Here is a 15,441-nt window from a genome sequence, read left to right as displayed (position 1 = left end):
ACGTCCAAAGACTCTCCCAAGTCCAACTTTCTTGTTACCCAGTCAAAGAAGCTGATGAGATTGAATTGGCAGGACCTACCCTTGGTGAATCCATGCTGACAGGGATCCCGAAGATTACCTTCATTCAAGATCGTGTCCAATTTGCTTTTAATTAGTGTTTCCATGAGTTTGCACACTATTGATGTGAGACTCACCGGTCTATAATTTGCAGCCTCTGCCCTGCAACCCTATTTTATGCAGAGGAACGACATTAGCTAATTTCCAGTCCAGGGGAACTTTCCCCTTACTTAGGGAGAGATTGAATAGCTCAGCCAACGGTTTCGCCAGGACATCGCTCAATTCTCTGAGCACTCTTGGGTGCAAATTGTCTGGTCCCATGGCTTTGTTCACCTTGAGTCTTGCCAGTTCACTGTAAACTTCACCTGGTGTGAACTCAAAATTCTGAAACGGGTCTTCTGTGCTTTGTGTTGCCTTCAACTGCGGAATGCCAAAGAGATATTTAAATGTCTTCATCATATTCCGTTTCTCCCGCCTTTCTTCCATAGTATACATGTTGACTCTAAGTCTTTCCCCATATGCTTTATGACAAAGAAGACTAACCAATTTTGTAGCAGCTCTCTGGACCAGCTCCATTCTATTTAAACTTTTTGAAGATGTGGTCTGTAGAATTGCACACAGTATTCCAAAAGGGGCCTCACCAGAGATTTATACAACAGCAATATCGCCTCCTTTTTTCTACTGGCCATTTCTCTCCCTATCGCCAGTAGGAAAAAGGAGGTGATACTGCCATTGTATACATCTCAGGCTGTGTTGGGAACAGTTCTTGAAGAGATGAGACTGAGCTCTGAAGGGAGAGTGTCAACAGGAGAGGGGTTGCTCTGAGAGAAATAGCTGTAAAAGTGATTTTCTGTGAGAAATATTTGGAGTGAAGATTAGTAGTTAGGCAATTCAGGAAAAATATTTTCTTCTAAGGCTTATTCTGACTGAGATGGCTGGCTGAACAACACTGTGATATCTTAAATTCCTTTTCTTGGATGTATTAAGGAGAATGTGAATGAGAACATCCTTATTTTAACTGAGAAACACTGAAAAAAATATATTTTTATATTACTTTCTCATTGTATGAGTGAATGTGTGGACAAAGTTCTAAGGACCAGATGTACAGAGCGCCGGCAATCTGGAGGAAAATAACGGATTGGGAGCAAGTTTCATTTTCCCAGTGATGCTTAGCACAAATAGCATGCAAATTATAAGCACACTATTTGTACTGAGTATCATGGAGAAAGGGGAGGAACTGTGCCTGGAGCCTGCGTATAAGAGCCAAGTATTGGACACAGCTCTTGTGCACAGGCTCAGTAAGGAGCAACTCTCCGAAAAACAAACAAAAAAATGCCTTCCAGCTGCAGCTGAGGCCTCTTTTGCTGTAGTAAGTTCAGAGGTCCTTTTTTTTAAATTTCACAGTGTGATTTGGATACAGCTGTTGTACGTGTTTTTGTGTGCTTGTGTGTCCCGTACCTATGGTCAGGATGCAGCTGTTAGGCGTTGGGCGTACATGAACAAACAGTTCCTATTCAAGCTATTGAGAGCTCCAGACCTGCTAGAAATTTTTTACCTCTGAAAGGTGGGCGTTCCCTGCTGTGCATACATGGAGTGTTCATTTTAATACTAATGAGCTCCTTGTAATGTATTTGGATAGGATTCTTGGTGGCTGCTACTGCGATTGGTTAAAGTCTTTGAGAATCCTTTTTGTGTATTAAAAGCTGAGCTACCTTACAAGTAAGACTGGCTACAACCAGTCTTACTTCTAGGGTAAGTTTTTGAGCATTGGGCTCTAAGTGTTGAGCTTCAGTCCTATTGAAAAGCTGACTGACAGTCTAATAAAAATTGGAAATTTTAAGCTGAGCAGAGGAATGGGGTGATTAAGAACTTAAAAATAGCCTTACTGGGTCAGACCAATGGTCCATCAAGACCAGTAGCCCGTCCTTGTGGTGGCCAATCCAGGTCCCTAGTACCTGGCCAAAACCCAAGGAGTAGCAACATTCCATGTTACCGGTCCAAGGCAAGCAGTGGCTTTCCCTATGACTTTCTCATAATAGACTATGGACTTCTCCTCCAGGAAATTATCCAAACTTTCTTAAAACCAGCCACGCTATCCGCTCTTACCACAACCTCTGGCAATGCATTCCAGAGTTTAACTATTCTCTGAGTGAAAAAATATTTCCTCCTATTGGTTTTAAAAGTATTTCCCTGTAACTTCACTGAGCGTCCCCTAGTCTTTGTAATTTTTGATGGAGTAGAAAATCAATCCACTTGTACTCATTCTACTCTGCAGTTGGTGGGGAAACTGTATGATCAGTGTCTTGATACTTTGGTGCATTTTGCTGTTTTTTTTACATCCAACCTAAGCACAGAGGATTACATTAAGCAAGTGCCTTCAATAGATGTTCTTTGTAATGAGTTTCACACTTCCCATGATGCAGCATTTTTCTTGACATGACCTATGTATGTACACCACATTTCATCTAAATACAATGAACTCAAAAAGATTGAAAAGGGAAATAAGCAACAGCAACATAAGGTCCATTGTGTTAGGTGGTAATGGCCCCTGTCCATGAATCTGCAATCTCACTACATCCTCCTAAGGTTTGAGATAACATCAGTCTTCAGTTCTATGCTACTGTGATTTAATCTGGTGCCTAATCTTCATGACCGCCTCCAGTCCACTCAATGTGATCTAACCTGGTTGCTCTGGTTATTCCAGTACTTTGGTTACTTTCCCAGGCTTACTGAGAATTAGGCCAGAGACCAGCATTTCTCCTTTTAGTGTTATCTGCAGGAGCCAGAACTCTAAGAAAACACTCAGAAATCACTCTCAAAATAAAAGGGCAAAAATAGTCAAATGTCCTTCCTCCAGAGCCCTTTTCCCCTCAGGGTGAGGGAAAATCTAGTAATTCACAATTAGATTCTCTTTATTTCCTTTCTCAGTTCCAAAGGTTTGCTCCAACTTTCATCAGTTTCCCAGGTCCAAAAATCCCTAAGACCTTTTAAACAACAGTTCTCTTCATTTAAAAAATATGCAAATCAGGTCCACTTCAAACCATATAAGAAAGGACCAACTGTCTCTCAGACTTGGGGAATCAATTCAAGTCAAACATGTGGATGGGATGCTTCTGCTACCTCCCATATAGCCTTCCCTGACTAGCTACTTCCACTTGCTGGCAGAGTGTTAAACCCCTCACTCAAATACTAACGGGGATCTATCAAGACCTAGTCTTAGACCCAGGTTTTCTTCCTTAAACTTGGGGTTCCTGTTGGTGGCATGCCTGCACTGTCACAGCTACTGTCTGGTTCCTGACCACATATGACCTTCGGTTCTACAAAACAGCCATTTTGAGCATTACCATTAAGTCTATTTACTATTGTAGAGTAAGAGGACAAAGAAACTTTCTACTTTTGGGAACCAACCTTCAGGTCCTTCTCAAGTCCATCCTGAAAAAATGTCAGGATAACTGACATGAGTTTTAAAGGGTTCCATATTCTGTTTAGCACATATGTGCTGAACCAATTTCCAAGTTTTAGCATAGGCTGTGATAGTCTCCAGTTTCTTAGATCTTAGGAGGTTAGCTATGACCACTTCTGAGTAACCCTTCTGTGCTAAGGCTGTGCTCTTAAGAGTCTTGTCGTAAGCTCAACACATTCCGGACCCAGAAGAGTTGGATAAAATGGCCAATCAGGAGCAACTAGGATTATCAACCCCAGGTGGGTTACTATTCTTTGAATAACTCAGCCTGCCATGGGGGAAACATGTACAACAAACCTTTCTCTGGCCAAGATGGTACTAGGATGTCGATGCCAGCGCTTCCAGGCTTGAATCTTCAGCTGAAGAACCGAGATACTTTTTTTCTGTTGGCTGCCAACGCCATCAGATTGAACATTGGATACCTGATATCCTCAGCAACTCACAATGCTGTTGAAGGCCTTCCAGGACAACTAGGTCAAGAGTTTGCCAGCTGAGATAGTCGGCCTGCATATTGTCCACTCCTGCTACATGTGCTGCTGATAGAGCCTGCAGGTGGACTTCCGCCCAGTGAAATAACATCTGGGCCTTTCTTCACAACAGGGCACTCTAGGTGCCTTCCTGCTTGTTGATGTATGCCACAACTGTGGTGTTGTCCAAAAACACTCTGACCACTTTGCCTTCCTGGATGTTCTCCAGAGTCTGTCTTGCTAGACGAATGCCTCACAACTCCAATCTATTGATGGAGAGGATAACCATCAGCCCTGAACTAGATGACCCTTGTAATGACCTCCTCAGCCATAAAGTTTGGCATTTGTTGTCAGGATCACCCAAGAGTATCATCAGAGAGTCAAGCCTTTGGATAATGACTCTAGCTACTACTACTATTAATTATTTCTATAGTGCTACCAGATGCACGTGGCTAGAGCCACCAGTGGAAACTTTGATGCGTCTCCGTCGTCCAGACCACCAGCATCTGGACAGAATTCATCTGTGGAGACTAGCAGGACAACAGCATGTCCTGGAGAGGGCTAATATCGACTCCCAGAACCTGTAAGTAGTGCCAAGCCATAATAATAGACTTTGCCAGGATCTCCAAAATCTGGTGTCTTAGCTTCAATTTGCGTGGCTACGGAAGGAAGACATGACCATCTGCCATGTTGAAGCAGATCCCCAAGTATTCTAAGGATTGCATTGGTTCCAGGTGGCTCTTTTGAAAATTGATAATCCACCTCAGATCCTGCAGGAGATGGACAAATTGCACGACTGTTTTTTTGACATTGGCCTTCCATGGAGCTTGGAGCAGCCAACTGTCCAAGTATGGATGCACCTGGATCTCTGCCTTGCGCAGGTGCACTGCCTCAATGACCATCACCTTGGTAAAGGTGAAAGGTGTTGTTGTCAGACCGAATAGTGGCACCGAGAACTGGAAATGTCTCTCCAGCAGATAGAACCTCAGGAATTTCCTGTGATCAGAAATATGGGAATACACAAGTAAGCCTCTGTCAAATCCAGTGAGGCTAGGCATCACCGCAGAGCTACCAAGGCTATAACCAAATGCACTCTCTCCATCCAGAATTGGGGCACTTTGAGTGCTGCATCGACTGATGTTAGATCCAGGATTAGCCTCCAGTTGTTTGAGTCTTTCTTGGATACAACAAAGTATACAGAGTACCTGTCCAAGCCAGGTTTCTTGGTTGGTACAGGTTCTACGTCTTGAATATCCATGAGCTGTTCTACAGTCGCTTTGACTGCTTTCTCTGGCCAGAGAATCCACAAGTAAGTCTAGCTAGCAGAGGATGAAGGAATTTGAGCCTGTTGCCCTCCCAGTAAGCCAACAACCGTCCTCCTATCTGCAGCAGGGCAGTGAATGGCCTGGTATAATTGGGATTTCTTGGGGGTTGCTGTGGGTCAGGAACCTGAGGACTGAGTTTGCCTGGAGTAGAGAGTTGCGCGGGGACAGAAATTCCACCCATCCCCACCAGGATCCTCTCCGTCCCCACCCATCCCCGCAAGGAATTACCTCCATCCCCATAAAAAGCAGCAATTACTTCTGACAGGATCATCGATTCCAGTTTCTTTTGTGTTTGCGCTGCTGTTTTCCTTGTGGTATCTCTTTGGTGGAACCCTTTTTTTGTTTTCTGTTCAGGTAATTAACTTATAAACCCCCTCTTTTACTAAGGCTGACGTGTCCATTATATTATATGGATGAACCCTGCTTCCAAAGCCTTCCATCCCCGTGGGAGTCCCATTGGCTAGAGGAGGGTCCCCGTGGGAGTCCCGCAGGCCAGAAGGGGGTCCCCGTGGGAGTCCCGTGGGTTAGGCGGGACCCCTGTGAGATTCAGGCCATCCCCGTTCCTATGCAGACCTCTAGCCTGGAGTATGGAACATGTTCTAAATGAAGAGAACATCCTGGAAGAATTCACAACCTTGTGACCATAAAGATCATCCAGTAATATAAATTGGAAACCTCTTTAAAATATAACCTATAATGAAACTCGTGAGTAGAAGGTAAAACTGAGAAGTTGCAGCAAAGCCCAGAATACATTCGGCAGAGGCAAAAAATATTACTTGATGCCTTCTACACAACTGGCGATTACAGGTGAATAACTCACTGGTTCAAGACTCATTTGCCTTTTCCACTAGGGTTTTGCTTTTTGTTTTTACTTCCTGACAGGCAGAATCAGGAACCACAGCGCTTTTGGAGTACAAGTTCAGAATCAGGATTAGCCGAAAAGTCTCCCGCCTGAAAATAGGTAACTTGGCAATTCTGCTCAACAGAAATGATCACTAGTCTGGGCATTGTCAAGAAGCTTGCTTAATATTGGAGATCAAGCATCCCACATAGCTTGCACCTATCGCTATTTCCACCCAAATCGCTAACGCTCCTTTTCCTTCCATTCCTCTCTACTTTTTTCCTCCCTTTAGCACAGTGTTTCCCAACGGTTCATTATTCGTGCAACACCATTCTCTGTTAGTATTCTTTATCTGCAACGGCGTTTGGGTTGGGTCTTTTTTTTCCTGGCTCGGGGCTACTCCTCATTCGACCCAAGTCAGAAATAAACACTGCGCCGTGTAAGCGTTGGACGTCACTTACGGCTACCGGCTTTTAAAGGGTCCACACCTTTTTAATTTTTCTAAAGTAGAAGTAAAACAGCAACTTTTTCTTCTTTAGTTTCACGTCGCTCCTGTAAGCCTCCAGCTTCTATTACTCCCCCCCACCGCCTCCCCTGCCCTGTGTACGGTCCGCTGTGAGGGGCGCGAGGCGTTCTTGTGTGCTTGACAGTTCTAGTAGCCAATGGGTTCTCTCGCTCTATAGCAACGCGACCGTAACCTCGGCGACCCAGAGGGAGGGGGCGGGACCTGCGGGAGTTGTCTAGCGGCGGATGCGGTGTGAAGCGGCGGCTACCGGAGAGAGTGCTTTGCTGGGACGGGTGAGTGCAGGCGGGCACGGGTCCTGGAGTGGAGACGCTCATTTTCAGAGCAAGCGCTGTGGAGGCGTGGGAGCCTAGTTTCGTTTCCCGGGGCGACAGCTGCACAGAAAAATAGCGAACTAGTGAAAAAGTATTTTTGTTTGCATCAGTTGCAGTTTTTCCCCTGCTGTTTTGCACTTCAGTTTGCTTCTTTGAACGAGGTCTCCGCTCCCTCTCCTTTCAGGCATCTTTACTTCCAGCTCCCGACCCGACCCGCTGTCCTGGCCAGGGCTGACTTTGGGTCGTGCCTTGCTTTATGATGTAGCCTCAGGGATGCATTTAAACAATCCTTCCCTCCCCCCTCACCTCCCCTTTCTCTTGGGCGATTTGCCGATCCGATCGCTATACTTCGGTTTCTTTTGAAATGGCAAGTGCCCGGCAAATTTCAAACTCCAAGCATGACCAAAGGTCTCTCTGTTGAAATCGGGCAACTTTCCGCATGATAATGAGGACCACAGGTTTCCATGTTTGAGCTGTTCGGATGGCAAATTTTCTATTGGAACAAATGAGTCTTTTAGATGGCTAGATCTCTCTCTTTTTTTTCATTCTCTCTTAAAACGCGTAATTCAGGTTTAAGCGTATAGAGTGCTAGACACTTAAGAAGAAGAATTTTTTTTTTTAAAGCTCTTAGTGTAGTTACTGGGGGCATCTTCTGGTTTTCCATATTCTTGACAAGCCTGTAGGGCTAGAACAGTGGTTCTCAAGTGGTGTGCTGTGGTACACTTGTAAACTGCAAGAGGTGGCTAGTTGCCCTGTGAACTTTTGTGGGCAAGTATTTTAGAGAAGAGGCTTGAAGGTGTGGCAAGGTTTGGGCATACGTGAGTGAAAGAGTGGTAAGGCATGACGAGACTGGGGAGCACATGCGAGAAAAGAGGTGAGGGGTGGGAGTGTGGGGTGGCACACCTGAGCATTGCTAGTTGGCTCTGGGTCGCCCTTAGTGCCGCATGGCAGGGCCAAAGAGGGGACTGCGCAATGCATGGCTCTCACACCTGGGAGCAGGGAGCTGGGCCCACTTTCTCCAGTCTGTCTGAGATGGGGCGTCTCACTGGGACGGTCACTCTCGGGTGTGCCCTTTGCCTGTTTCCTGACTTTGTCTTTCTCCCAGTCACTGTTTTCTTTTTAGTCGTCCCTGACTGGACACACCTATTCCTTTCTGTGAGTGTTTCACTGTGAATGACTGAACTTAACTTTTCTTTAATTATTTTTTATGATGTCCAGCACCTCAGTTTTCTACATCATATTTTATGTGAATTAGGATTTTCTTTACTAACTAACATTAGATGCAACCCCCCCTCCTTTTACAAAACCATAGCACGGTTTTTAGCGCCGGCCGCAGTGGTTACAGCTATGAGTGTCGGAACTGTTACCACTATGGTTTTGTAAAAGGGGGGGAAGGGGGAAGAGAAAGACTTAAATGCATTGAAGAAAAAAATTAGGTATGTTTGAAAAAGTCACCAAAAAACATCAAGCTCATATTTCACCAGTGGCATGCGATCAGGGCCTTCAGGGGATTTGCTCCATCCCCTAAAGGCCCTTAGGGCACTGCACTGAATTTGATTGGTTGAGTAGGCAACAGGCAGATGATGCTCAGCCAGTCAGTACTGTCAGGGCCTTCATGGGGTTCAGAGAATCCCCTGCGCAAGAACCCTGCTTAATTTTTTTTGTTGTGGTTTACTTTTGGTTTGATGCAGGTTGACTGATTGAGCAGGCTGCCTACTCAACAAATCAAACTGCATCAAGCAAAAAGTAAACAAACAAAAAAGGGCAGGGCTGTAGACCTGTATTTCACACAACCATGCTTAATTTATTAAAACAAGGTTAATAGCTTTCTGAAGTTGTTGTTTTTATTCATAGATTATTTAATATTTTTTAATTTTGTGCACTAGTGCGCCAGAAAATTTTTCATATATTTTATAGTGTTCTGCAAATCAAAAAAGTTTGAAAACTACTGGGTTAGAACTACTAGAAATGGTTGGAGCCTTCAACTAGAAAGTGCCATACTCTCACTTCTTACCGAAGTACTGGAATCAGCTACCTCCTAACATCAAATCCCTTGATGAACTTTTGAGCTTTAGGAAAGCAATAAAAACCTACCTCTTCACCTGAACCCTCAGGACATGTTAGCATTTAGACCAGGGGTCTCAAAGTCCCTCCTTGAGAGCCGCAATCCAGTCGGGTTTTCAGGATTTCCCCAATGAATATGCATGAGATCTATGTGCATGCGCTGCTTTCAGTGCGTATTCATTGGGGAAATCCTGAAAACCCGACTGGATTCGGCCCTCAAGGAAGGACTTTGGGGGACCCCTGTCTTAGATCGTTGAGATCTTAATCTGCAATGAGATTACCAATTGAAGCACATGGGGAGACACACTGTAGCAGGGATCTCAAAGTCCCTCCTTGAGGGCCGCAATCCAATTGGGTTTTCAGGATTTCCCCAATGAATATGCATTGAAAGCAGCGCATGCACATAGATCTCATGCACATTCATTGGGGAAATCGTGAAAACCTGACTGCGTTACGGGCCTCAAGGAGGGATTTTGAGATCCCTGATTTAGACTGTTACACCCAAACCACCGTATTCCTAATAGATGTCCAGATGACTCCCTCCCTGTGCAGGCTTCAGGCTCCAAGTGTGTCTGCTAATCCAAAACAATTGAACTATACATAGCTCACGGTGCCCTAGGGCCTTAGCCTTCTGATCCCTGTTGTTAATTGTTATGGATGTTACCATGTAACCCGTTCTGGGCTTCCTGGGGAGGACGGGATATAAATCAAATAATAAATGGGTGATTCTAAAGTGACAAAGCAGTATAAATTTATGGGTTATAATGTTAGGGAACCCAGAGTGTGTTATGATTTTAAGATTGAAGGTCTTATGTTTCTGGATTGTGTTAAATTTTCCTTTAGTATTCTGACCACAAGGTGTATGATGCAGTGCTCTGGCTCCCCCCAAATAACCATGTAGGTGTCACTTTGGTTTGTTTTCTGGTGGAATGATGTGGTGCCTGCATTAGTTGATTCTTGACTTTAGCATCTGGCCCATGTCTCAAACAGAACCCGTTCTTCATAGTTTGTGCATTGCATATCTGCTACATTTGTGGAAGAGCATGGTAGGATCCTCTTTTGTTTGATGTTTTTTCCATGTGGGTAATTGTGGGGTCCTGTGATATATGTTGGCACAATTTGCAGCTTGCTGTATTGCAAGGTCTTGAGCCATTATTTTAGATGTAACCTTTTGAGCCTTGTTTTAAGCTGTTTTTAATAAGAAAAGTGTAAGAAGAGAGAATATATAATAGCCATAAATTTTAAAAATATGATCTCTTAAGTGCAGAAAATAAAACAAATGAAAAGGAGCAAGAACTTCCCAGTTAGGTATGTCTCCAGACTTCTAGAAAGTGTGTAATAGCTTGTCTTTCTTGTTTATTTCTTTAATGGTTTAGTTAGTAGTTATTCCATGGCTGCACAGACTCTTGTGTTAAGATGCCCACAAGGTTCGTTTGTGAACTTTGATAAGCACCGAGTTTCCTTGCCGCCTAAATTTGAACAGTAGGATAAAGCAGTAAATGCCTTTATGATAACCACACCTTTTTAGGTCCACCCCCCCCAAACCTGTTTGCATATACTGTAACAGCTGACTACCTGTTGCTCAGCAAACATGTCTCATGTTTCACTGTAGTTTCAATCAGCCAGAAATGCAGCTAGGAAATCTGATAGTAACTATGGACAGAGAGGCACATCCCCTAGGGTTTAGAGGTAAAGGTAGCAGGTTCAGTAAAGTCTATTTTCGTTATTTGCATGTTTCCAGTTCATGATTTCATTTATTTGCATGCATTGTGACCGCTATTCACCATTTGCGCCTTGTGTTTGCGTATTTGTAGACTTCCAACCTTAGAAAAAAAAGCTTTGTTTCCTTTCGTGTTCACTTTGGTTTGGGCTTAGCTTCCAGAAATGGCCACCAAGCGTCAAGAAGCATAAGAGAGTGAGTTACAAGCATCTGCAGGTGCAGCTCCAAAGAGAAAGAAATATGCTTTGGACCTGAGTGACAAAATACGTGTGTAAGACAGGCTTCGTTCTGGCAAGTCTGTTTCTGCTGTCAGCCATGAATTCAATGTGACTGAATCCACATTTATTTATTTTCTAGCACTGTTCTGTGCAATTATTTTGTTTAAGAATGTTACAGTACTTCTATCAGCAATATTGCAAATATTTGCAGCATTCTGAATGTTCTACCATGGTTTTAGTCAAGCACTGCCCATGCAGGAATCTAACCCTAACTATCCTAACTGGGTCATTCTTGTATATAATAACCTTGCTTGTCTTCCATTCTTTCATTTCTTGCTCTGTCACCTTCTCATCTGTGGCTCTGGGTTCTCTCCACAAGTCCAGTTACTCTCCTATTGTATAGCTTCTACAGGGTGTATATGATATGATGAGACTAAGCATAACATTGTTTTTCCTAGGGAGATCAGAGATCTTGCTTTTTTAGCAACTGAAGGTGTGTGTTTTGTTCCCTACTCTGGTTTTTATCTCTTACTTCCCACCATCTTCCCCTCCCTGTCCCCTCGGCTTTATCCAGAACTGGTGGTATTACCTTTATTGGGGCACATATTGTATGAACAGGTACCTGCATTTGGCGATGAATGGAGGCTTTCCACATTTTGCAGCTACTTTAGTGCTGCTAGACTACATCCAACTGTTCCTTATTTGGGATGTGAAATAAATGTGCTGTTCATTAGTTTCAAAAGCAAAAGATTTTCTGATCTTATAGTTATTTTCTAACTAGTAAATTGAAATACAGTATTATTAAGTTATAGACCAGGCAAAGCAGACAAACAAAGGGGGAAGAAAATCTGCCATAAAATGTAACAAACCAACAAAAAAGGCAAGCGAGATGTCTAAAACAACCAAAAGTTACATTTATTAGCATAAAAAGTTCCAGTATATTTACTCGGCTTGAACTTAGCTCTGTTGTCATGCTGAGTAAATATATTGGGACTTTTTATGCTAATAGATATGACTTTTGGTTGTTTTAGACATCTCACTTGCCTTTTTTATTGGGTTATTAAGTCATAGACGCTGGGAAGCAGTGATCACAATATGATTCGCTTCAACCTGGATATAGGGGCAAAACATCGATCCAGATCAATGGCCACGACACTGAACTTCCGAAAAGGGAATTACGAAGGGATGAAACTCATGGTGGGGAAGAAGATTAAGAAGAGGATAAGCACTGTTAAAAACCTAGAACAAGCATGGTCCCTTTTTAAGGACACAGTCACTGAGGCGCAAAATCTATATATACCGAGTATCAACAAGGGATCCAAGAGGAAAAAGAACAAGGAACTGGTGGGGCTCACTGTAACAGTGAAGGAAGCGATCAGAGACGAGAAGACTTCATTTAAGGAATGGAAAAGGTCAAAAATGGACGCCAAGAAACTGAACACATTTTTAGCGTCTGTATTTACTGAAGAGGATATACACAACATACAAGAAGCCGACAGACTATATGCAGGAAACGAATACAGGAAACTTACAAGGTTGACAGTCAGTCTAGAAGAGGTATGCAGGCAGATTGATAGGCTTAAAAATGAAAAATCCCCGGGACCAGATGGCACTAAAAGGGGCTATAGCTGAACTGCTTCAACTAATAGCCAATCTATCGATCAAATCAGGAAGGATTCCGGAAGACTGAAAAGTGGCGAACGTTACGCTGATATTCAAGAAAAGTTCGAGGGGAGATCTGGGAAACTACAGACCTGTGAGTCTGACCTCGGTACTGGGAAAGATGGTAGAGGTGCTGATAAATTACCGCATCCTTGATCACCTCGATGGACACAATCTGATGAGGACCAGCCAGCACGGCTTCAGCAAAGGAAGATCTTGCTTGACGAACTTGCTGTACTTCTTCGAGGGAGTAAACAGGCAGATAGACAAGGGTGACTGGGTCGACATTGTATATCTGGATTTTCAGAAGGCGTTCGACAAGGTCCTGCATGAACGACTACTTTGAAAAATTGCGAGCCTTGGAATCGAGGGTGAAATACTCACGTGGATTAAAAACTGGCTGGTGGATAGGAAACAGAGAGTGGGGGTAAATGGACAATATTCAGATTGGAAAAACTTCACGAGTGGAGTGCCACAGGGTTCAGTGCTTGGACCCGTGCTCTTCAATATATTTATAAATGACCTGAAAATTGGTACAACGAGTGAGGTGATTAAATCTGCAGACAATACAAAGTTATTCAGAGTAGTGAAGACGTAGGAGGATTGCGAAGACCTGCAATGTGACATAAACATGCTCGAGAAATGGGCTGTGACATGGCAAATGAGGTTTAACGTGATGCATGTTGGTAACAAAAATCTTATACACGAATACAGGATGTCCGGTGCAGTACTTGGAGAGAACCCCCAGGAAAAAGACTTGGAAGTACTGGTCGACAAGTCAATGAAGCCGTCCAAGCAATGTGTGGCGGCGGCGAAAAGGGCAAACAGAATGCTAGGAATGATTAAGAAGGGGATCACGAACAGATCGGAGAAGGTTATCATGCCGCTTTACCGGGCCATGGTACGCCCTCACCTGGAATACTGTGTCCAGCACTAGTCGCCGTACATGAAGGAGGACACAGTACTACTCGAAAGGGTTCAGAGAAGAGCGACAAATGGTTAAGGGGCTACAGGAGTTGCCGTACAGTGTGAGATTAGAGAAACTGGGCCTCTTCTCCCTTGAAAAGAGGAGACTGAGAGGGGACTTGATCAAAACATTCAAAATAATGAAGGGAATAGACTTAGTAGATAAAAGCTGAGGTTGTTCACCTTCTCCAAGGTAGAGAGAACAAGAGGGCACTCTCTAAAGTTAAAAGGGAATAGAGTCCGTACAAACGTAAGGACGCTCTTCTTCATCCAGAGAGTGGTAGAAATCTGGAACGCTCTTCTGTAGGCTGTTAAAAGGGGAAACACCCTCCAGGGATTCAAGACAAAGTTAGACAAGTTCCTGCTGAACCAGAACGTATGCAGGTAAGGCTAGTCTCAGCTAGGGCACTGGTCTTTGACCTAAGGGCCACCGCGTGAGCTGGCGCGATGGACCACTGGTCTGATCCAGCAGCGGCAATTCTTATGCTCAATACTTAGGTATTGTGATTTTTAATTTTTACAAGGTAGCTTTTATTGGTGAATTACTAACTTTATTTCTAGTCATTTCTTTACTCCTGTTAAAAGTTCAGTGGTTTTAAAAGAGCATATTAATTCCTTAATTTTCAAAGCTTTATTTTGGCAAAGCTAGCTATTTAGATAATTACAGTCCTAGAAAAGCCATGTTTTATGATTGAGAGACATCATGTCGTGTCTGGCACAATTGAGCTTTGTGCTATTCCCCATCTTTGATTTATTACTCAGAGGGCATTGTTAAAACATATTATTTGCCTATCCTAATATGTAACAAGGTATCATGTTTGTAAAGTTCCATCTTCAGATTAATCTTAGAAGTGAAATGTTTAATTGAATCTAAATATATAAGGCTAGTTATGGAAGATTAAGAATTTGATAGCTTCAATAGAAAAATTTGATACTTACAACACAGTAAGAGAGGTTATTGTGGCTGCTACTCCTATAAGCTATTTTGCTTGTGGTCATTTTTGACTTATAATTTTAGAATAGGGACAGGAAGCTATGTTACACACCTGGGGCTACTTTTACAAAGCAGATTAGCACGCTCTAAATGCGAAAAAGCCTATGGAAATTGATTGGGCTTTTTTGCATTCAGTGTGGCGTTAATTGGTAGTGCTACTTAGCTAAAAAGAGTCCCTTGAGTTGGACAGTTTGCTTTGCAGTCAAAGGGTTAGATTCACTAAGCAAACTGATCGTTTACCGATCGGTTTGCGACCCCTTAGCTCCTGATTGGTGAGGCCCGACTTTAGTGCAGGAAGAGGCGGTTGGAGCATACCGCGAGTGATTTCTTTCACTCGCTGGCGCTCTGGCTGCTCTCTCCTGCCGCTTCGGCTGCCCTCTCCTGCCCGGTCATTCGCGGTTGGAAAATCTGCGAATGACTGGGACCCCGAACCGCAAATGACCGGGGGAACATTGTATCAGAGTTAGACGTGGTTATGTTTACAAAACATCAGAAATCTAAAGTCCATAATGTCTGAGCGCTGGTCACTTTTTTGCTTTTTCATTTTTTGTGATTATTTTGTTGTATATGTATTGTTGATTTTAGGATTATGTATGTGTTTGTTGTGACCCGCTTTCAGTAAAGCTTGATACAAATAAACTATAATGTTGTCATTTGCCAGTCATGTGTATTTCATATACCACAGCTGATTATTCCCAATCAAAATAATTTTATCAGAGGTCTAACAGATGTCCAGTGACTGTCTGGCACAATTTAAGTACCCAGATGTTAATGCTACAAGGACAAGCTAAGTAGTAGTTTATGTAAATGAGGCTAAGTACCCCCTA

At 43.3% G+C, this 15,441-nt stretch overlaps 1 protein-coding gene across 4 annotated transcripts in view; it reads left to right on the top strand.

The window, feature by feature from the left end:
- Positions 1-6,614: 6,614 nt before the first annotated feature.
- The window catches only part of RGS12 (regulator of G protein signaling 12), a 240,664-nt gene continuing 231,837 nt past the window's right edge, over positions 6,615-15,441 (top strand). Inside the window, exon 1 of one of the 4 annotated variants that reach the window (XM_033950323.1) lies at positions 6,615-6,633. The gene's annotated coding sequence lies outside the window, so the exon portion shown is untranslated. Of the gene's footprint in view, positions 6,634-6,742; positions 6,952-15,441 lie in introns of those variants that run through there. The other 3 variants (XM_033950342.1, XM_033950313.1, XM_033950333.1) reach the window with 3 other exon arrangements.

Source organism: Geotrypetes seraphini, chromosome 1, assembly GCF_902459505.1.
Source record: "Geotrypetes seraphini chromosome 1, aGeoSer1.1, whole genome shotgun sequence".
NCBI lineage: Eukaryota > Metazoa > Chordata > Amphibia > Gymnophiona > Dermophiidae > Geotrypetes > Geotrypetes seraphini.
This window is presented reverse-complemented; position numbering and strand designations above follow the sequence as displayed.